This window comes from Acomys minous (assembly GCF_964271855.1).
Source record: "Acomys minous genome assembly, chromosome: 13".
NCBI lineage: Eukaryota > Metazoa > Chordata > Mammalia > Rodentia > Muridae > Acomys > Acomys minous.
The window spans coordinates 26,447,729-26,471,186 of record NC_140495.1 but is presented as its reverse complement, the minus strand read 5'-3'; the positions used below and the strand labels follow the sequence as shown (position 1 = coordinate 26,471,186).

The 23,458-nt window shown below is 46.8% G+C and overlaps 1 long non-coding RNA gene across 1 annotated transcript in view; it reads right to left on the bottom strand.

Moving 5' to 3' along the window:
- Window positions 1–332: 332 nt before the first annotated feature.
- Window positions 333–23,458, bottom strand: part of LOC311580314 — a 44,347-nt gene continuing 21,221 nt past the window's right edge. The window contains exon 3 of the long non-coding RNA XR_014773419.1: window positions 333–3,009. This is a non-coding gene — a long non-coding RNA (uncharacterized lncRNA). The remainder of the gene's footprint in view (window positions 3,010–23,458) is intronic.

The window sequence follows — 23,458 nt, the reverse complement described above, 5'->3', positions numbered from 1 at the left end:
GTTACCGAGAAGTTGGGCCATTGCTGTAATAAGCCTGATCCCAGGGTTCTTAGGCCTTCAGAACTGCTTTTGGGGGGGATCTGTAGCAGGTAGAGGTAGAAGAATTTGGGCTGGAGAGATGGCTCAGTGGTGAAGAGCGCTGCCTGCTCTTCCAAAGGTCCTGAGCTCAATTCCCAGCAACCACACGGTGGCTCACAACCATCTGTAAGGTGATATGGCGCCCTCTTCTGACTTGTAGGAGTACATGCAAGCAGAGAGCTGTATACATAATAAATAAATAAATAAATAAATAAATAAATAAATAAATCTTTAAAAAAAAAAAAAGGTAGAAGAATTTGCAGCTGTGAGCTACAAAAGGCCCCAAAGTGCTAAAAATCAAGCTTAACGGGCCATTCTGATAGGAACTTGGAAGACAAGAATGCTGAGAAGTGTTGCCAGTTGAGCTTGGGCTCCTGCGGGTTCATATGGGGAACAATGACTACTCGGTTGGGAACTGGGCTACAGGCCACTCTATTGTACTCTGCTTTTTAAAAAGAAAAGGAAAGAAAAATCTGTTTGCAAGATTGGTGTGGTGGTGCACAACTTTATACTCTGCAGTTAGGAGGCAGAGGCAGATGGATCTCTGAGAGTTCAAGGCCAGCTAAAAGCTACCTAGTGAGACCCCTCTAAAAAGAGGGGGTGGGGAAGGGGCGTGGGTCAGCACTCTGCCCGTGCCCTGCGAACTTGAGTGAGGTTGAATACAGGAATGAAGGACTAATTTCCTTGGCAAAGGAATTTTTCAGATGGCAGTCTTTGACGCAGCTACTTCTCGGTGCTTTTCAGATCCACGGGGAGAAAATGCAAAGAGAGAATAAAAGCCCGGAGTCCGGCAAGGGAAGATGTGTGAGCAAATTTGAAAGCACGGACAGAGAGACTGTGTCTGTAACCGTTATGGAGAAATCTTGCTCCTTTCTTGGGACAAAGGGTACCTGAGGGTGAGACTCCACCTAGGAAGGTCGCCAGCTTGTGAAAGGCAAATGTATGTGAGAGAACAGCCAGGGAACTCACTGAGAATGCGACAGAAAGCCCTGTCACACACAACCGCCTAGAAGGTGGTCTTGTTGGTTACTCTTTCGCTTGCTGAGCAGCTCCTGGCCCTACAAACTGTAGGTAAGAGCTGTCTCTCTCTCTCCTCTTAGGGAGCGCTTCATCTCTCACTAAAGAGCATTTCTTTTCAGGTGGGATACGTGGCCTCCTTAAATATGGCTCATATGGACTTTTTGGTTTTCCCTTTTCTTTTTTGGGGGGGAGGGAGGTGTTTTGAGACAGGGTTTCCCTTGTAGTTGTAGCTGTCCTGGGCTCGCTCTGTAGACCAGGCTGGCCTCAAACTCACAGAGATCCATCTGCCTCTGCCTCCTGAGTGCTGGGATTAAAGTCCTGCACCACCATGCCCGGCCTCTGTTACTCTTTATTTGGTGTCAAATGGTGACACAGACTAAGTGTCTGCAAGCCCAGGCTGGCCTTGAACTCACTTTGTAAACAAAGATGATCTGGACCGTTCCATGCCCCTCCCCCCCCCAACCTCCCAGGTACTTAGATTACAGGCACATTTCCCCCAGCCACGTGGGAACTTTTCATTTTTGAAGGTAAATCTGAGATTATTTGTATCTTGTTGGTAAATTCAGCCTTTCTGCTTCCTGGATCCCTTTTGGTAATTTGTATTTTTCTTGGTGATCTGAATCTTTAAATCCATTGGAATAAATGAGCACACAGTATCTAAAGGAATTTGGTATCTCAGCATCCTGTTTTTATTTGGCTGGTGTGTCTTTTTTTTTTTTTTCTTTCTGGCTTATATTTGCCAAAGGCTTTTTGTGTTCTGATCTTATCACACCATAGAACCTAGGTCTACTGCCTTTGGTTTTCTATTTGATGGTATCTATTTTACTTTATTAATTCCTTTCTTTTGTTTGCTGTTCTGCTCCCAGTTTCTAGGGGTAAAAGCTAAGTTCATTGACTTTTTAGTCGTCAGTGCTTTTCAACATCTGGATTTGACGTCGCATTTTTCTCCCTAATAAACAATTTTGTTATGTCTCAGTTTGGGATGCTTTGTTCTGCTTGTCACTGATTTCCAGATAATTCTACTGCCCCTCCCTGTGGGAGAATTAGACCTCCTTACTGTACAGATGCTAGTCTTGACCATGTGACTTGCTTTAACCAATCAACATGAAGGAAATAAAGTCAATGGTAGGGCTCCACCTGAGGGACAAAATGAAGGGGCTTGTCCATGCGCATGTGTCTTCCATGGCAGCCCTCCACCTTAAAAAATGTTTAAAAACTGGGTATAGTGGCAAGTGCCTTTAATCCCAGAACGCAGAGGCAGGCAGGTCTCTGAGTTCAAGGCCAGCTTGAACTACAGAGAGAGTTCCAGGACAGCCAGGACTACACAGAGAAACCCTGTCTGGAAATAAATTAATTAATAAATAAATACAAAGTAAAATGAGAATTTTTGAGACAGGGTCTAAGCACAGGCTGGTGCCACACTATGTATCTGAGGCCTGGTGCTGACTTTTTTTTTTTTTTTTTTTTTGAGACAGGGTTTCTCTGTGTAGCCTTGGCTCTCCTGGACTCACTTTGTAGACCAGGCTGGCTTTGAACTCACAGAGATCCACCTGCCTCTGTCTCCCGAGTGCTGGGATTAAAGGTGTGCGCCACCATGCCCGGCTTCTGGTGCTGACTTTTAAAAACAAAGTCTCACCTTCGCATTCAGTGCTGGCATTGCAGACATACTGACACATTTAGCCACACTTGCAAGCGGGTCCCGGGGATCCGAACTCAGGTCCTCATGCTTGCACGGCAGGAGCTTTATTGATTGAGCCACTCCCCAGGTCTAGTTATCTTCCATTTCCTTCTGTGATATACCAGCATATCCCAGATGTGGCTGTTCCGTCAGCCTGCATTCCACGTGATGAGAGTGGCAACCGGCCCGTGATTTGTTGAATGAGAACTCACTGTTGGGTCCAGCAAGATGGCCTGGCAGGTAAAAGTAAAGGTAAAGGTTTGTATCCTGGAAGCCACAGTGGTGAAAGGAGAGAACTGACTCCCACCAGTCGTCCTTTGACCTTGACATACAACTTGGCAGGTGTCTACCAATCAATCAATCCATGTAAGAAATAACTATTATTGCACACTTCTTACAGAGCCTTAAACAAAGATTTCTTTCTCTGTTTTGGGGCCAGGAGGGTTATTGAAGATGAAACCAGATCTTGGGTGTAGTAGGCAAGTACATATCCACTGATCCACAACTCCAACCTTGGCTGTGTGGCCAACCTGTTTTCACCCGGCTTTGTCCACAGGTCAAGGATAGGGGGTTGATCTCTGGAATATAAACATCACACCACAGGGAAAAATCAGGCAAACAACCATAGATAATATCCCCTTGCAGCAGGCAGGTGTCTTGGGTGACATACAGAGCTAGTCAGTCACAAGGTGAAGGTCATAGCTTACATTTGTAATCCCAGCACTTGGGGAGCAGAGATAGGCCAGTCATGAGTTCAAGGTCAGTCTGATTTACACAATGAGACTATCTCAAAAAAAAAAAAAAAGAGTTTAGAATATATCCTGGCATTAGAATGCTTGCCTAGCATGCACCCTGGCTTTGATCCCCAATATCTCAAAGCAAACAAACAAAAAACTAGCATCACTGAATTACAGTCCTTTGGGAAGCACCATTAAGTCAGCAAGCACTATCTTTCTGTAGAGGTCTTAAGCACTACAGCTGTGGTTGGAATGAGACCCTATAGGCCCGGTGGAAGCTGTTGGTATTTTGAGTCAGTTTCACTCTGTGGATTGATAAGGTAGTCTGATTGAGAAAGACGCCATTGGCCTCGATGTTTGAATGCTTGGTCTCTAGTTTGTGGCGCTGTTTGGGTAGGTTTAAGGAGTGTGGCCTTACAGGAAGGCATGTTATTGGGGGTGGGCTTTGAGGTTTCAAAGCCACGCACCATTCCCAATTCACTCTCTGTTTCGTGCTTGTGGTTCAAAATCTGAGCTCTCAGCTTCCGTTTCCACCACCATGTCTGCTGCTCACTGCCACAACGCCTCTGCCATTATGGATCCCGGTCCATAAGTTGCCTGGGTCATGGTGTCTTACCACAGTCACCAGTGGAAAAGTAACTAATATGATCAGGTTGGCCCAGAGCTCACTGTGTGGCCCCTGATGGTCTTGGGCTTGTAATTTCTCTCCCTCCAACTTCTAAGTGAAGAACGGGATCAGAGAAGTGTACCACCACACCCAGATGGCTTTTATTGTTTGAAGGTGAAGTTTAAAGAAGACAGACAAACTTAAAAATAATGTCTTTGAATAGTGGTTCAATGCCAGATGAGGTGTGCTCTTGAATTCCAGACTAAACAGAAAAATGAAACTTTGTAAATAGGACCTACTGTTTGGTTCTCAGGAAGAGGAGGAGGGGGCAACTAATGCCAGCTTCTTTTTCCTCTCTTCTTTTGGGGGGTGGGAGTGGGGGGTATTTTTTTGAGGCAGGTCTCACATAGCCAAGACTGGCCTCAAGAAAGAGCTCACTATGTAGCTGAGAGTGACCTTGAACTGGTCTTTCTGCCTCTACCTCCCAAGTATGAAATTGTGGACATATAGTAACGTGTTTGACTTGTTTTGCTTTTTGACAGAGAATCCTGCTTTTTATGCCTGCCTGGCCTGGACCTTCCCCTACAGACAAGGCTACCATTTATCTTAAGTCAATCCTCCTGCCTCAACCTTCCAAGCCCTGTGCAAGCTCTTAATTTTAAGCCAGGCACGGTGGGGCATGCCTGTAATCCCAGCACTCAGGGAGACAGAGGCTGGTGGATCTCTGAGGCCAGCTTGGTCTACAAAGTGAGTCCAGGACAGCCAAGGCTACACAGAGAAACTCTGTCTCAAAAAAAAAAAAAATTAAGTTCAAATTAAGTTAGTACCTAGGTTCAGAAACCTGTCTTCCGACATTCTAAGTTAGTGATGATTAATATACAAGGATTATTGGGGAAAACACGTTGAGACAGAAAAGTGGTTTGCTTCCTTAGACCCACAAGCCCAAGAATACCTGGGGAAAATCCAGGCGCCACTAGAGGCTGCGGCCACCTTGTAGTTGAGCAACTGGCTATTATTTGGGACAAATCACTTGTCATACAAGTTCCAGGATAAGATTAGATAGAAGAGGAAGTAGTGTTTAATGTCATTTTGGTTTAGTTTTTAATAACAGGAGACGGTAGGCATTGTGCAAGAGCACAGGACATGACATCAGGAGACCACTATGAGCCAACCTCTGCCAACTTCTCAAAACTGTGTGACCTAAGGAGGACTTACCCACTCAAACCAAAACCCAAAACAACAACAACAACAAAAACCCTACATCTCCCTCATCTATAAAGAAGAAGACCTTCCTGACATGGTTTGAAGGGAGTTTACATGGAGGTGCTATAATGTACAACAGCGTGTTAAAACCTTCCATGTTCAGAAGAAGCCTGCCAAACTGGGTGTGGTGGTGCATGACTTTAATCCCAGCACTTGGGAGGTAGAGGCAGGCGGATCGCTGTGAGTTCGAGGCCAGCCTGGTCTACAAAGTGAGTCCAGAATAGCAATGGCTACACAGAGAAACCCTGTCTCAATAAGTAAATAAATAAATAAATAACAACAACAACAACAACAAAACCAAAAAACAAAAGACGCCTGCCTTGACTTCTTTAGACTCCATTCTTGTTGTTTCTTAAGTGGGGCCTGCTGAGCAACCCTGCCCTGCCCCCCTGCTTGTCAGATCTCTGGGCATATTAGACTTGATAGATAATGGAGACCCATAAAACCATCATGAAGGGTGAGATTCTCCCCCTACTGATAACCCAGTAACTCAGTCATAAGAGATTTTAATTTTTAAATAGCCTTTATATTAATGCTTTGAGAAGTCCATGCACTGTATTTTAATCGTATTCACTCATCCCCATTCCTCACCCTAAGTCTTCCCAGATCTACCTCGTCTCCACCCCCAACCTTGTGTGCTCTTTTTTTTGTTTGGTTTGTTTCATTTTTTTTTTCTTTTTCCAAATAACCCATGGAGTTCAGTCTGTGTCGCCCATATACCTTGGGGTGCGTGGCTATGCACTGGATCATGGTCAACTTAACAGGGGTCAAACTCTTAAGGAAAGCAGACTCTCCTTCTCTCAGAAGCCATCAACAGGCCATAGCTCCTCAGCTGGGGTGGTACTGCTTGTGAGCCATCTCCCACCCCATCCTAGGATGCCAACTAGCTTGATCTAGTGTAGGCAACACCGCCGCCACAGGTTCGTAAGTGCCGCAGTCGCAGTCCCGGCATGTTCAGAAGACACTGGCTCACTCTGCTCCTCCCTGAACCTCAAACTCTTAGAATCTGCTTCCTCAATGGTCCCTGAGCCTTGATGGTGTGTGTGTGTGTGTGTGTGTGTGTGTGTGTGTGTGTGTGTGTGTGTGTGTGATAAAGATGCCCCACTTGAGACTGAGCACTCCACTGACACTTACCCCTTTGCTCTTTGACCAGTTGTGAGTTTCTTTTTTAACAAATGGTACTAATCAACAAGTAGAGAAAGATGAAATTAGAGGGCAATTTGATACTACATCCGTATAGTAGGAAGTAGAATGTGCTTCCTCCCGTAGTTAGGCCTTAAATCCAAGCAACAAGGGGTTGGCTACCCGTATAATATTTGTGCCGCTACTGTACTTATGGCTATATCAGGTCATTATTGTAGTTCATAGAGTTCACAGCTGGGTTCGACTTGACGACTTTCCCTCATAATGGCTTACACAGCACTTTCTAGCACGATGAAAGCCAGTCATCAGGGAGGGAGCTTCCTGGTCAATTCCAACGTGATTTCGCCATGTTCCTGTAAGCAACGTGTCTGATGTCTCCAGCAATGAGGTCTCACTATCAACGTTTTTGTGGAGAAGCAAGAGCAATGACAAGAGTCTGTATTGTTTTGGGGTCTCCAAGACGCCTCTGTCTGACAACTAAAAGGAGAGATGTTCCACACGTAGCACTGGCTTCTTTATTTAGCAACTTCTGGCTGCTGGGAGGCGCCTAGGCCATCCTGTGAGGTTTAACTCTAATTAAACTCTACTGTGTGAATATAAAATAGTAGTCTTCCATACGACTTTTTCAAACATCCTTGCTGTTAGCTATCCCAACCCCTCTCTCTCCTATGCTCTACCCTCCGAGCTCTCTCCCCTCGGAAATCCCTGTCCACCCTTTCCCCGTCATAGGACCTGTCGTCTATTATTTCACTTTTGTTTATTTTATGCGTGCACACGTGGGGGCCATTCTTGCGCCACAGCGAGTGTGTGGAGGTCAGAGGGCAACCTGCAGGAGTCCGTTCTCGCCAACCACATGGGTCCCGGAACTCCAACTTGGGTTGTCGGGCTGGGTAGCAAGCGCCTTTAACTCACCGAGCCATCTGGCCCTCACACCAGTGTTTTGTTTTGTCTTTTAATGATGTGAAGATGAAGGTTCCTAACTAATAGGCCATTTTTTAAATATATATTTTGTTTTGTTTCTTTTTGTTTGGGTTTTAATATGTAGCCCAGGCTGGCCTAGAGCTTGCATGGATCCCCCAGCTTCGGCCTCCCACTTTCTGGAATGACAGGCATGAGACACCACACCCAGCCCTGCTGTTTTGCTTTTAATATAGTTCTAGGGGTGAAATCCAGGGCCTTTGACATACTTACCATGCACGGCTTTTCATCCGGTCACATCCCTTCCCCTTGTTTTTATTTGGCTTGGGACATACGAATCACCTGTCTCCTCTTCTAGGCTGGATTTGAACCTGTAGCTGTCTGTCTAACACAGTCCCATGGCAGAGGGAATTCTGTTGAGCTCCTGAGCCTCTAGATGGAGAGCTGAACAGTGATGCACAGACTGTCCCCTCTGGATATCAACAGTCACCCAGAGGGTTAATTGAACTTCTATGCACAGGAGCTCCTGGGTAGTGTAAGCTTAGTGTAACTAACACTAAGGTCTTTCTTTTGTTTTGTTTTTTTGTTTCTGATTTTGTTTTTCGAGACAGAGTTTCTCTGTGTAGCCTTGGCTGTCCTGGACTTGCTTTGTATATCAGGCTGGCCTGGAACTCACAGTGATCCAACTGCCTCTGCCTCCCGAGTGCTGGGATTAAAGGTGTGCTCCACCACGCCCGGCACTAAGGTCTTTCTTATCACAGACCATATGCAAGGAAACCTTTGGGCCCCTGGGTACCACTCAGGAGATGGTATAAAACAACATAGCACACTGGAGAAAACGCCCAAGCTCATTCCTCCTTTGGTCATTCACACACAAGTCCACGTGAGGCAGTGTGGGGTGGGTACAGTTTCATTAACTGTAATCTGGAAAGTAACCACACCCCTCGCAGGACTTTCCTCCCACCCTTTTGAAATGAGATACCAGTTCTATTCATAGAAGATTTATGTTCCTGTTTTTAAAAAGCTGTAGTCTAAAATTCAATGAGCTTCTACATGGTGTCAATGCTGAACCTTTGCCCTGAGGAGCAGCCTAAGTGTAGGAGGAAGTGATGGGTCCCTCTGAGAATCACGGCCTAGAACAGAGCAGAGCTAACACAGCTTTCGTTTTTTCCTAAGGGACCAGACTGGTGAAGGCTCACACAGAGGAAAGCATGGCGGCGGAGTAAGACAGATGAAAGAGAGCTGGGAAGGGTGGCAAGAGGGGCAGGAAGGAGTTCAAGGTTATCTTTGGCTACTAGCAAGGTTAAGGCCAGCCTGGGCTCCCTAAGACCCTATTTTAACAAAAACAAAAGAGGAGAATCTGTCCCATCCCTCCCTGTCCCCCGACCCCGTGTGTATGTGTGTGTGTGTGTGTGTGTGTGTGTGTGTGTGTGTGTGTGTGTGACAGTATGATTGTGGCATCTTGTCTCTTCTTCTACCACTGGGTCCTAGAGACCAAACTCCACTTGTCAGGCTTGGTGGCAATCACCTTTGCTCACTGTGCCATCCCACCTGCACCAGCGTGCTTTAGCACAACTCTAAGAAGTTACATCACACATGCTGAATACTTTTCAGGAATTCCCGTATTTCATGCAACCACCTGAGGAAAGTATTACTGTTAATCCCTATCTTAAGACACTGAACCTCAAACAGAAAGGCTGGGCAACGTGCCTGATATTACTCAGTGCACCCCAGTCTTTGCCTGACATTGCACGCCAGTCTTTAGTGAGAAGCCCCCCACAGGCTGTTTGTTTTCTCCTATGAACAGCTTGGGCTTAACCTCTCTTAGAAATGGGGTCTGTATTCTTATTTCCTGATTCAAAACTGTGAGACCCAAAGATCTTATCTGGAGCTTGGGGTGTAGTTCAATGGTAGAGTACTTGCCCAGCACTCACAAGGCCTGAGTTCCATCCCTGAATCCTAGCACCACAGACACACACACACACACACACACACACACACACACACACACACACACAGAGAGAGAGAGAGAGAGAGAGAGAGAGAGAGAGAGAGAGAGAGAGAGAGAGAGAGAGAGAGAGAGAAACTCTCAATTGTGACCATTCATGAAATGCTTCTCTTTGTTGGCTCTGAGGCCACACCTCTGGATTTCTTAAGAGTTTCATTTTCTGCCATTTTTTGCAAGTTCATGGTAGTTCCACAACCCACACAAACAGGCTTGCCTGCACCCGCCCGGCTACCGCTGCCTTGGCTGTGACTGCCGCCCCCACCATCTTGACCTCCCACCTGTGTCCGAGGCCAGCTCTTTACTCACCAGATCTATCTGTTCTCTCTTCTTCCTTTGGGGTTAGGTGTGGCCTCGGGGCTGAGTTCTGAACAAGGGAGTATGTAGTCCCCTGCCTGCACACTCATAGCCTGCACACTCATAGCCTGCACACTCGGAGCCTGGCAGAGGTGGGTGCTGAGGCCCTGGAGCCCCGCCAGTGGAAAACTCACACCACAGGAACCGGGAAGCCCAAAATGAACCTATGCTGAAGGGTTTCTCTGTTCCATCAATCGGCGTCCACGGATACACACCTAAACAGTCACTTACCCATCCCCATGCCAGACACCGCGGTTACCAATAAACTTTCCCGCTCCACTGTCTCTGCCCCACCCTTCCTCAACACTCTCCCCGCCCTCATTTTTCTAGCACAGCACTCTCAGTTCTGTGGCAGCACTCCCTTCTTTGCCCTAGACCTTTTTATCTGTTTTGTTTTGTTTTACTTTCATGTCTTTTTTTTTTTTTTTTTTTTGGTTTTTCGAGACAGGGTCTCTCTGTGTAGACTTAGCCATCCTGGACTTGCTTTGTAGACCAGGCTGGCCTCGAACTCACAGCAATCTGCCTGCCTCTGCCTCCTGAATGCTGGAATTAAAGGCGTGCGCCACCACGTCTTTAACTGCTTGCCGGTGCCTCTTTCCAAATCTGGCAAAGCCAGAAGGGAGACTGAAGTCCCCTTTCTGCCTGTGCTTAGCCAAATGTGGCCTGGATAAGCATCTGGACCTGCTTCTCTAAATATGAATGACCAAATGACACCCTAGGCCAGGCTTTGCTGAGTTCTGGCAGGGGACCTCCCACACAGCTACTCCAGCCACGCCTCATCTCGCTAGTCTTCCACACCCCGTTAGCTTCCATCCTAGCAGCCGGTTTCCAGGCAGAAAACAGAGGCAGTGGAGACATCACTCCTGCTGCCACAGAACCAGCCTCATGAGGAAGCCTGCGCCCAGCACCTCTCCGCCTCTCGGCATGTCCTTCCGGCAACCTTCTCTCTTCCCTGCAGCGTATTTATTCGGCTTTACGTCTTTGAAAATGTACGGATGCTCGGTGTGGGTGTGCACGCTTGTGATTCTAGTATTCGTGAGATAGGAGCATTGTAAGTTTGAGGCCAGCCTGGCTTGCACAATGAGACTCTGTCTCAAAAGAAAAGAGAAGAAATACAAATCAAGGGAAGGCCGGGCGGTGGTGGCGCACACCTTTAATCCTAGCACTCGGGAGGCAGAGGAGGGTGGATCGCTGTGAGTTCGAGGCCAGCCTAGTCTACAATGTGAGTCCAGGACAGCCAAGGCTACACAGAGAAACCCTGTCTCAAATAAACAAAAACAAAAAACAAAAATCAAGGGAAGATAATAAAAGGTACACACACTTTAGATACACTGGAGAACAGCACGCTTGAGTGTGTCACTGCCGAATGTTTGTGCAAGTACGCACCTGCATTACTGGCACCAGATCAAGACACAGAGAACTGTTGTTGTTCTGAGTGAACTCCTACATCCTACATAGGGAAGGATTCCCCACCCCCTGCCCTCTCAGAACTTACAACCCCCCCACACTGGTTATATAAACAAAGCTATATATATATATAAATGCACCATTATAGAGTGTGTTCCTTTGTGCCTAACATTTAGCATCATGTCTTAGTAGCAATACATTTTTGTTGTTGTGGCTGTGTCTTGTTCCATTGTATGAATACACAGTTTACCATTTTCTTAATTATGGCATAATTTAAGATGGCTGCAAATTATTTGATATTCCTCATACTGAGCATGGGGGTCTCTGTACCTGTGAACAGGCCTGTCCAAGAGAATATGGTAGGTAGTTTATACTTCATTTAACTTTTAACATCTGCCTTTCTCTTTCCTGTGCATGGGGTGGGGAGGGGAGGGGGCAGGGAGAGGTGATTGTGGATGCACAAGTGTCACTCTGGGTAAGACAGAGGTCAAAAGATGTTCTAATTAGCTTTCTATTGCTGTGATTAAAAAAAAAAAACACTGACTGAAAGCAACTTGCAGAGGACAGGGTTTATTTCATCTTACACTCCCAGGTCACAGTTCATCACTGAGGGTAGGAACTCAAGATAGGAACCTGGAAGCAGGCACTAACAGGCTTCCCTTAGTTTGTTCAGCCTGCTGTCTTATACAGCCCAAGAGCAGCTACCCAGGAGTGGCATGGCCCCACATTGCATGGGGGCCTCCCCCATCAATCATTAATCAAGAAACCTTGACCCCAAGATCTCATGTTAATATCACCCCATAAAACAGTATGATTTCCAAGTCCAATTATCTTTAAAAATTCCTATGATTAGCAGATCAGTAGTGGCCTTTAATCCCAGCACTGGGGAGGCAGGAGGCAGAGGCAGGCAGATCTCTGTGAGATCGAGGGCAGCCTGGTTTATAGAGGTAGTTCCGGGACAGCCAGAGCTACATAGAAAAACCCTGTTTCGGGAAAAAAAAAATCCAATGATTTAAAAGTCTAAGTTCTCCTTAAAAATCCAAAGTCTTAACTGAAGGCTCCTGTAACATCCAGAACAAAGAACTAGGGCACAGTTGCAACCAGATCAAAGTGAAACCAAAATCCAACAGTATAAATAACACATTGCGTAATGTCTGGGGCTCACTCATGATCTTATGGGCTCCACAGGGCTTGGGTTGCCTCACCTCTTCAGATAGCACATAAAGCTTGTCCTGTATGCTCAGGCCTGCTCTGCTCTATACCTTCCACTTGTCCTTGGTACTCACCTCATGGTCCTGGTACTTTCAATATGTTTGAGTTTCCTCTGCAATGAAAGGTGTACCTTTCCTAACAGCCTCTCTTGGCCTCTTAAGGGATTCTGACTTTGCCACATGGCGCCAAGCCTGAAGGTTTCCACATGACCCTTTTAGTTTTTCAACTTAACTCTTAAATATTATTTGCCAAGTGTGCTGCTTAATATGCAGATAGGTTTTCCAGATAGGGTTTCTCTCTGTATGTAGCCTTGGTTGTCCTGTAAGTTGCTCTGTAGACTAGGGTGGCCTTGAACTCAGGGATTTGCCTGTCTCTGCCATTCAGTGCTGGGACCAAAGGTGCTCACCACCACCCCCAGCTTCAAAGCTGTTTTTTGAAGGCCCAGCTAACTAGCATCAATTGTCCCAGTAAAGCAAAGAACGTTCCACTTTCACAGATGTTTGTAAAAGGAAAAAAGTTGGACTCTCCTTCAAGTTTAGTTAAATCACCAAAATAAGATATCAAATATTATTTGGATATTTATTATAGATGAAGTTGTTTGCGTGTGTGTGTGTGTGTGTGTGTGTGTGTGTGTGTGTGTGTGTGTGTATGTATGGGGGCAGCTAGGGTTCAATATCAAATATTTATGATATTATTTGATAGAATTATCCTCCTTGAGATTTCACTAAGCTGAGGAGGCCACCCAAGCAATTTAAATCTTATTAAAGAATGCTTTCTTCTCCCAGAAGTGGACGCCATCAGTCTTTACTGTGACCTGGATCCCTGAGTGGCCACAGAGGAAAGGGAGACTGGCATGCTGATGTTGCCAAAGCAGTTTGTGCAGGAGGAGGAGCGGCTGCTCTTCTCTCCCTGAAGGAGGTTTGAGTCTTTGGTTTCAAAAGAGTACAGATTTAGTACCATGAGCCTACTCTCCCTCGTTAATGGAGGTGCAGACCCCATGCCCCATCCCAATAAACAGTTCAGCATAGAACTTTACAAAACGATTTAAAAGTTAAGTATGAGCGCGCGCGCGCGTGTGTGTGTGTGTGTGTGTGTGGCTATGCACATGTGTAGAGTGCCTGCAGAGTCCAGAAGAGGATATCAAATCCCCTGGAATTATAGGCAGTTGTGAGCTGCCTGATATGGGTACTGAGAACAGAACTTGGATCTTCTGCTTTTAAACTGAGGAGCCATTTCTATAGCCAGTGTCCTCCCAACTCTTTTTTTTTTCTCTAATGATCAGTGATGAAAGCTAATTAAAACCAGATTAGTAAAGAAGAGTTGATTTTTTAAAAATTGTTTTTGAGACCCAATCTCACTCTGTAGACCTTCCTGCCCTGAAACTTCTTATGTAGCTTGGGCTGCCCTCAAACTTTGCACCATCGCCTGTCTCTGCCTCCCCCAGTGTGGAGAATACTGACTTGGACCACTACACTCAGCTTTAAAACAGTTTATATCAACAAACATTAGCAAGGCCTAGTGGAGCATGCCTGCCACCCCAGCGGGTGGGAGACAGAAACAGATTTGATGAATGAGAAATGAGGATGTGATTATGCCTAGATATGGCTGAGGTGAAGGATTCATTGTAGAAGTTAGAAAGAGCCAGGTGTGGCGGCGCACGCCTTTGATTCCAGCACTCGGGAGGCAGAGGCAGGTTGATCGCTGTGAGTTCGAGGCCAGCCTGGTCTACAGAGCGAGTCCAGGACAGCACTGCCTCCCCAGTGCTAGGATTAAAGACGTGCACCACCACGCCTGGCAGGACTTTTTCTAAAACAGAAATATCATATTGTTAAATATCATTTTGCAATGGTTTTTCCTCTCTTATGGTGTTTGGTTTTGGTTTTTAGAGACGGGGTTTCTCTGTGTAACAGCCCTGGCTGTCGTGGACTCACTTTGTAGATCAGGCTGGCCTTGAACTCACAGAGATTCGCCTGCCTCTGCCTCCCGAGTGCTGGGATTAAAGGCATGTGAGACCACAAACAGCTTTTCTCTTTTATGTTAAACAGTGTTCCACGCCACTGCACGGTCTTTGATTCCCCTAAGGATGTGCAAGGATTTATTGAAGTGTTTCCTCTCTGTAGCTGGGCTGTCTCCAGTTTCCTGTATTATAACGTTCATGTTGTCATAGCCCCTGAGAGCTTCCTTAGGGAGGCTTCCAGGAAGCAGAGGAGGAAGAGCCAAAAGAAAGGCACACCTTCCCGGCTTCGGATTCCTATTGCCAAATCGTCCTCCCTAAACATGGCACCGGTCCTGTTCTTGCCGGTGATGCGTTGTAACACCCCGAAACACTGCAAACACAAAGCAAGCCCTAGTAGTTGGGTGGTTCCTCTCGTGGGTGACCCCTGGAAACCTCATGCTACAGAAAGAGCCTCAGGGGCTGGTTCAATCCCTGCAGGGAGGTCTTACTCTACCCAGCCTTAATCAGTAGCTCGGCTGCAAACAGCCTGTAGGTCAGAGAGACAGCCTGACACACACACACACACACACACACACTGGCTCAGTTAGCTCGGCACCCTGCCTGCAGCTCCTCCAGGCCCACCTCCTAGGAGCTCAGCTGTGCAGCACGCTCGCTGCTGGCCCACCCAGCTCCTGGCCCTTCTTGCAGGGCCTGCAGCTGCTGGCTCCACAATCTTCTCCAAAATGACCTAAAGACCATGTCCTGGGTAAGGGCAGAAGCCATGACAACAGGCGGTGCTGTTTGCCCCTCCCCTGCGCGGAGGTAGAACCCCTTCTCCCCAGCTCCAGCTTTCTAAAAGCTTAGGCCTAATTCCTGGGAATATCACAAACTCAGCACTTTTCCCACCATTTCCCCCAGCCCCGAAGGAAGTAAATAAGAATGCTTTTCATGCTTTTAAGTATTTTGTGTGTGTGTGTGTGTGTGTGTGTGTATGTGTGTGTGTGTGTGTTGTTATTGTTATCGTAAGTCAAATCTGAAGCAGAAAGGAAGGGGGACCTCCGGCAACTCTTTGGCCTCTTATTTCTTTACTCAGCCAAGGTCCCCAGCTTGTGTGGCAGGGCTTTAACATTTCCAGAGGAAACGCAGACAAGGTGGTAAGGGACGAGGAAGGGTGTGTTTCTAGGGAAAATATTGTTTCTGGACAGCAGAGGGATAGAAAGCACCTGTGCGCTTGTAAAAATGACCTCTGACCCAGCATGGGAGGGATTGCCAAAGCATCGTTTCCCATTGCGGTCTCAAACTGGAAGCACTCCATGTCTACGGACACCACAACAGAGAGTTCACTGCTAGCGCATCGTATAGCAATGAAAAACCCAAACTGCTCTTGCCCCAGACTTGGAAGTTATTACAAATACATCATTAGCTGGGGGGGGGGGGGGAAGGGGGGAGGCAGGGGGACACCCTGACACAGAAGGTGGCCTATTGAATGACACCATTTATGCAAGATTCAGGAACTGCCAAGAAGCCACCACAGTGTGTAGACATGATTGTGAGGTATAAAAAGGAAAGGAATTTCACATAGGGGCTGAAGGGGCATGAGAGGGCTTCTGTGAGCGGTTGGCAATCCTCTCTCCCTTCTTCCCTCTGTCTGTCTCTCTCACTGTCTCGCCACTGTCATGGAACGTATTATGCAGCCCCAGGCTGGCCGCAGACTTGCAGCAATCTTCCTGCCTCAGGCTCCAGACTTGGATTGCAGACGTGTGACACCATGTCCAGCTTGGGTCCTGGCTTTCTTCTTCCTCCTCCTCCTCCTTTCTTCTTCTTCTTCTTCTTCTTCTCCTTCTTCTTCTCCTTCTTCTTCTCCTTCTTCTTCTTTTCTCTCTCCCTCTCTCTCTCTCTTGCTCCCTCCCCCTCCACCCCCCCTCTTTCTCTCTCCCAGGAACAGCATTCTGTTATTACCTTTCTTGTTGCTGTGACCAACATACTTAAAGGATGAAGGACTTATTTTGGCTCACTCTCCAAGGAAATTCAGTCCATTGTGGAGGGGAAGGCATGGTGGCGCCACGGTGACAGGAGTGTGCACCTAAGGCTCCTTGCCTTCTCACTTCCACGACAGCCCTTCTCTTTTTCTGTTTTTGTTTGTTTGCTTTTTTCGAGACCGGGTCTCTCTAGCTTATCTTGGCCATCCTGGACTCACTTGGTAGACCAGGCTGGCCTTGAACTCAGAGCGATCCGCCTACCTCTCCCTCCCGAGTGCTGGGATTAAAGGCGTGCGCCACCACTGCCCTGCCTGTCACAGGCCTTTCAGCAGTGCCTGACCCTCTCAATTTACCAACCACAACGACTGTTTACAAAATTATTTATGCTTTGGAAATTTAGTCTGGGATTTCTAAACGTTTAAAAAGCAAAATTTTAGGGCTCTTCAGATGCCTCAGAGGGTAAAGGAGCTGCTGCCAGGCCTGACAATGTGAGTTTAATCCCTGGCCCCCACACGCTGTAAAGAAAGAGCCAATTCCTAGAAGATGTCCTCTGACCTACACATATATACACTGTAAAGTGGGTATCCTTTCCAAATAATTATCTAAATAAATAAATGTAAAAATTAAAACAGAACAAACCTTTTATCTTTGAATGTGATGTATAGATCAGTTAGAAGTTAGAATTCCAAAAGGAAATGACTGTGTTTGAGTCTTGGGAACTGAAATTTGGGAGGCACAGGTTCAAATGATGCTAAATTAGTGTGTCAAGAAAGGGAGGAAAAGTGGGTGAGTCTGTTTTGAGAATGGCAGTGGCTCAAGGAAGGGGTAGAAGATAACAAGAAGGATAAATAAACAGAATATAATTGCCTGTAAAACAAGAGCCAGTAGAGCATATGCGTGCACACTTGAGTGTGTGTATGTGCACATGTATGTTTTACTGGGGGTTGAAACAAGTCCCTTACACACGCTCAGCAAGTCCTCCACCAATGAGTACCGTCATTAACCCTTTTTAATTATGAGACAGGGTCTCACTAAATTGCCCAGGCTGGCCTTGAACTTGTAACCCTCCTGCCTCCAGCTTCTGAATATCTGAGCTTATAATGTGTGCCACCACCCAGCTCAATAGCCTCTTGCTATACATCTCAAGCCTCTGGCACAGAAGTGGCCACACGATCCACTGTACAGACACAACATGCCCATTTTCTCTCTTCTATGATTTCATAAGGTTTTTCCAAGTTCCAGGACACAATCCAGCCATATTTATATTTTCTATTAATTCTAAAATGATGAGCAAATCAGTATTCAGAACATATTTCAGAGACAGTCATGCCCCTCGATGTTGGTGACAAATATTCTTTCTCTTGCACTTGTGAAAAATAACAGGAAAATTCCAACAAATGCAACATTGAAACCTTCAAAAATAGAGCTGGGAGGTTACTGCCTGGGGGAAAGTCTGGGATGTCAGCTCTGTGCCCAGAGGGAAACTGCAGTGTCAAAGGACAGAATTACAGTTTAGTTGAGTCTGGAATCAAACAACATTTTGTTATGTAAAATACAATTAAGTGGTCGAACAAGAATAGTAGAAGAAGTTTGGGGTTTTTTTTTCCACCCCTTTCATTTAAAAATACCTCAGGTTGGCCTCAAATGTAGCTAAGGATAGCCTTGAGAGCCCTATCCTCCTGTCTCTAACTCTGAAGTGCTCGGATTACAGGCACGGACCATCCCATCCCGCTTATGGAGCACTGGGTTTGAACTCAGAACCTCTTTTGTGCTAGGTCAACACTCTACCAAGTGTGCTGTGCCCCCAGCCTTGAGAGGTGGGTTTTGTAAAACCAGAAAATGTCTTAAAAAAAAAAAAAAAGACACTTGAAGACTGCTTTCCTTGGGAGTCAGGGATGCGACTGGGGAGAAGGCCACAGGTTACTTCAGGCTGTTGGTCTTGTATAAGGGCTAAGACTTTGGGAACTTCCTCGTCATGAGTATCGAAACTGGCCTTTCGGAGGAATTTGGCTCTGATCTTTCTAATCCTGACTTCTCGGACGGTTGGATAAACAGGGTAGTTTCCGTTTGTCCGGGGAGGAAATGGAGCGTGAGTGACTCCATTTTTAGTTTGCTCTTCTGAGGGCTACTTTGGGAGCCGAGTCCAAAGCAAACAGCCTCGTGTAAGTGTTTTGTTTAACGACTGTGATGACAGTGTGGTGGTAAAGCCCGGGGAAAGAGTGAAGAAAGAGGAGCAGCGACACTGCAGGCCTTGGGGAAACAAAAGTGTTAACAAGCTATAATCAACAGACACAATTCCCCAGAAATCAGGGTGCTGAAGACTGGCATTACACATAGAGGTAGGGACAATAGTGTCTAATAATAGTAAGACATGCTAAGAAGCCACTGAAATGCGCACCTCGGTAAAGAAAACTTACCCAGGTATAGCAGTGCACACCTGTCATCCCAGCTTGGGTGTGGAAGATCTGGAGTTTGCAGTTAGCTTGAGCTTACGTAAAGAGTTCAAGGTTAGCCTAGGCGACATTGGGCAGCAGGAAGCTGAGATGTCTTGCCAGAGACTAGGGGAAAGGGGGGGGGGGAGGGAGAAAGGGAAGGAGGGAGGGAGGGGGAGGGAGGGACGGAGGGAGAGAGAGAGAGAGAATATGGATGTATTTGGCTGGTGCGTTCAGCGTGTTCTCTGCCCCATTTTTTCACATTCTTCCTGAACTGCCTTCTTGGTGGCCCTCAGTCATGGATGGGTTGCCTGAATCTTGTAGCCAGGGATCCATGCAGCAGGTCCACCGATGCTGAGGAGGGAGTCCAGGGTGTTCCAGCTCTTCTGTCTCCAGCTCACAGTCCCACTTCACATCACAGAACACATCGTGATGGTTCCTTTCTGGTCCTGATGAAAACATGTCCCGGCTCCTGGGGTTTATGTTGCTGGGCAAGCATTGGCATCAGAGGAGATTAATTTGAAGCCTGGCTTTTCCTCACACAAGAAAGGAAAAACAAAACAAAACCAAAAAAGCAGGTAATTGAAAAAACTAAGGAAGCAAGCTGAGAAAAGGGCCAAACAAAGAACAATGGTTGGGTGATTCACGAGGTGGGGTTCTCTTTTCTCACACACACATACAATTATTATCCCAAGATTGCAATCTGCCCGAGGCTGTCTTATTCTTTAATGACCGTATTCTCTTTCAGAATTTTAAGTGTAGGTTAGGCCTGGACCCAGGCAAGAGGAGAAATGAAAGGCCTTTGTTATAAGCAGGCTCAGTGTCTCCCGCCAGGCCTTCCCTTGAGGACTGCCGCAATGACCCCTTGGCCAGCTCTGCAGCTCAGCCACGGGGGCCCTGACCTGCTATGTGATTCCTTATGTGCTACTACCTTCGGGCATATCAGGAAGAGATTTTTTTTTTCCGAGACAGGGTTTCTCTGTGTAGCCTTGGCTGTCCTGGACTCGCTTTGTAGACCAGGCTGGTCTCGAAGTTACAGCGATCCACCTGCCTCTGCCTCCCGAGTGCTGGAATTAAAGGCGTGCGCCACCACGCCCGGCAGGAAGAGATTTTTAAGACCTGCCTGAGACTCGAAGAACTCCGTGCAGTTGTCTTATTCCAAGGCCCAACAACGTCTCACTGCTACGGCGAGCGCTTTCGGTTGTTTTAACCCAGGTCCAGCCAGTTTGCTTGACTCCAGACAGGAAGACCCTAGGGAAACCCCCGGGGAGAGCAGCCAATCCCTGCTGTTCACGACACAAAATGGGTGGCGCCTGCCATTTGTAGAGCTAGACGCTTAGCCCTTCAACTCTGACCAGATTCTGTAGAAAAGGACTGTGAATGCGTCTCAGAAGACGCCAGGAAAGAGTTTGCTCCGAGAATGACAGTTTTCTACTCACCAAGTCAGACTTAAATCTTTCCATTAGGCCCCAGTGGGTAGGTGTTGGGGTGGGTGGTGTTAAAAAAAAAAAAAAGCGGGCACAAGATTCCAGGCACACACGCGTTCCTGGAAAATTGGGTGGGGACCAGCCTGGCCTGAAAGGAACTTAAGAAAGAATAGTTTTCTTTCGGGGCTAAGGGCATAGCTCAGTAATAGACATATTTGTAGAATGGAGTTGTATTCTCAGAACTGCTGGGGGGGGGTGTTGTTGAGGGGGATGGGGGGGCTGCCAACAATTAAAAACTAAGGGACGATCTGGGAGTGGCAGCAGACACTGGCAATCCCGCCGGTACGAGGCTGAGGCAGAATCACAAATTCAAGGCTAGTTTGGGCGATCTGAGAACCTGTCTCACACACGTTTAAAAAAAAAAAATGATGAAAATCCAGAGCTAATTTGTGGGTTTGGGAAACAGCCCAGAACTTAGTGTGGGGTTCTCAATGTGTTTGTAGCCTTGGCCCACACTCCCAATGTCCCTGCGCTGCTGGGTTTGTGTCAGTGTTACAGGGCTGGGGCTGGGGGAGAGATCAAACGGTCACCTCAGACATCATGAGGGAAATGCTGAACAGATCTTAGCTATGGGCTGTCAAGCCTGTGAAAGCATGCAATCCTCCCTGTAACAGAGACCTGCCAGCATTTTAGCTTTTAATTGTCTGTGTGCTTTTAGATCTAACTTTCCTCATCTATAAAATGAGAGAGGAGCTGGATCATCTGAGAGCCAAGATGACTTTTAAAGTGGAGAGTTACACAGTTTTGCATTGTTTTTTTTTTTTCTACTAAAAATAATGAAATAGGAGTTGGAACGTGGCTGTCGGTAAAGCGCTTGCCTCGTAGGAATGCGGACCTGAGGTTGAGTCCTAGCCTTCAACATAAAGGCTGGGCACAATGGTATGTGTTTGCAAACTCAGTGTTCCGGAGGAAGGGAGTTAGAAAGATCACAGAGTAAACCGGTGGCCAGTCAGGCCTAACTGGTGCGCTCCAAGGCAGTGAGAAAACCTGTCTCAAAGGAGGCGAGTGACAGCTGGAATTATAAGGCATGTGTGCGTGGACACACTCCTGAATGTTGTATGCACTCATTAGGAAATTAATTAGCTAGCCCAACAGTGGCGTACACACCTTCAATCCCAGCACTTGGGAAGCAGAGGCAGGCAGATCTCTTGAGTCCTAGGGCAGCCTGGTCTACATAGCAAGTTCCAGGACAGCCAGGGCTACACAGAGAAACCCTGTTTTGAAAAAACAACAAACAAACAAACAAACAAACAAAAACACAAAGAAACAAAAGAGCAACAACAAAATAGGTCTGGTGTCCTGTGCTCATAAGGCCAGCACTGGGGAGGCAGATCACGGGGGCTTGCTAGACAAACGGCCTGGGCTAATTAGGAAATGTCAGGAAGAGATCCTGTCTCACAAAACAAGAAGGTAAGAGCCTAAGGAGAGACACCTGAAGTCAACCTCTGACACACATAGCTAAACATGTATACTTCACACACACACACACACACACACACACACACACACACACTGGGAGTGGGGGTGGGGAGGGGAAGAATTTAAAAAGAACCTTTAAGAAAAAAAAAATCAAATAATGTCTGTCTGTCTGTCTGTCTGTCTGTCTGTCTGTCTGTCTCCTGTCTCGGACTCTTGAATGCTGGGTTCTCTGTGTGTCAGGGCACATCCTATCCTAAGCTATACCCCAGCTCACTTTTATTCCTCAAATGACAGCAAAGACTCAGAAATTCAGCTACCAATGTTCATCTCAACTTTAAAGAGTCCAAATGTGGCACATGCCTGCAATCCCCAAAATTTGCTAGAAGAGGACGGAAGCTTAGGGCTAACCTAAGGTAGACAAACTTTTTAATATATCAAACGAAGCTTATTGTGTTCAGAAGTACGAAGAGGTGTCTGATGGGTCGGTGACGACATCCGGGCTGTTCCATTGGGCCTGCCTTGCACGCTGCCCCTTTTCTGGAAGTGCACAGCTTGTGATCTCAAAATATCTGCAGGGCCAGGCAGCATTGCCCTCTTATAATATGGTAACACATTTAGAAGGAGAGAGGCGTGGCTTTCGAGTATCTTCCTCTGAGATTAAGAAAAACAAAACAGCCAGGCGTTGGTGGCACACACCTATAATCCCAGCACTGGGGAGGCAGAGGCAGGCAGATCTCTGAGTTCAAGGTCAGCCTGGTCTACAGAGTTAGTTCCAGGACAGCCATAGCTACACAGAGAGACCCTGTCTCCAAATAAAACAAAAAACAAAACAAACAAACAAAAACAAAAACAAAAAGAAAGAAAAAAGAAAAATAAAACAAAGCAAAAATCATTCAGAAAGCATCTTAATAGCACCTGGTGACCACCCTTTGCCACATGTGGCAGTTTGAATAGGATTGGCCCCCATCGACTCATGTGACACTGTGTCACAGTGTCACAGTGACACTGTTAGGAAGTGTGGTCTTCTGGAGTAGGCGTGGCCTTGTTGGAGGGAGTATGTGACTGTGTGGGGTGAGCTTTGAGGTCTCATATGCTCAAGCAACAACCAAGTGTGGCTCATAGTCCCCTTCCGCTGCCTAAGATCAAGATGTAGAACTCTCAGCTCCTTTTCCAGCACCATGTCTGCCTCTGTGTCTGTCTGCCTCCTTGTCTGCCTTCGTGTCTGCCTCCGTGTCTGTCTCCATGTCTGTCTGCCTCCATGTCTGTCTCAGTGTCTGCCTCCATGTCTGCCTCCATGCCATCATGTTTCTTGTCATGATGATAACAGACCAATCCTCTGAAACTGTAAGCCAGCCCCAGGTAAATGTTTGTTTGTTTAATAAGAGTTTCCATGGCTGGGTGGTAGTGGTGCACGCCTTTAATCCCAGCACTCAGGGAGGCAGAGGCAGGGGGAGCCTCTGTGAGTTTGAGTCCAGCCTAGTTTACAGAGCAAGTTCCAGGATAGCCACGGCCACACAGAGAAACCCTATTTTGAAAAAACAAAAAACAAAAAAAAAGAATTGCTGCAGTTATGTTGTCTCTTCACGGCAACAAAATCCTAACTAAGACACCGTGACTACACCAAGACCAATCACTGGCAAAGAAAACAAAAGTGCTCTTCGAGCATTCATGACTACAAACAAGCCCACAGCGGAGGCAGAAATCCGTCCTGTACACAAGGCCACACTGCCCCCCATAAGGTGTCACCTTCATGCAATAGGAAGTGGCAGCGGTCACATAA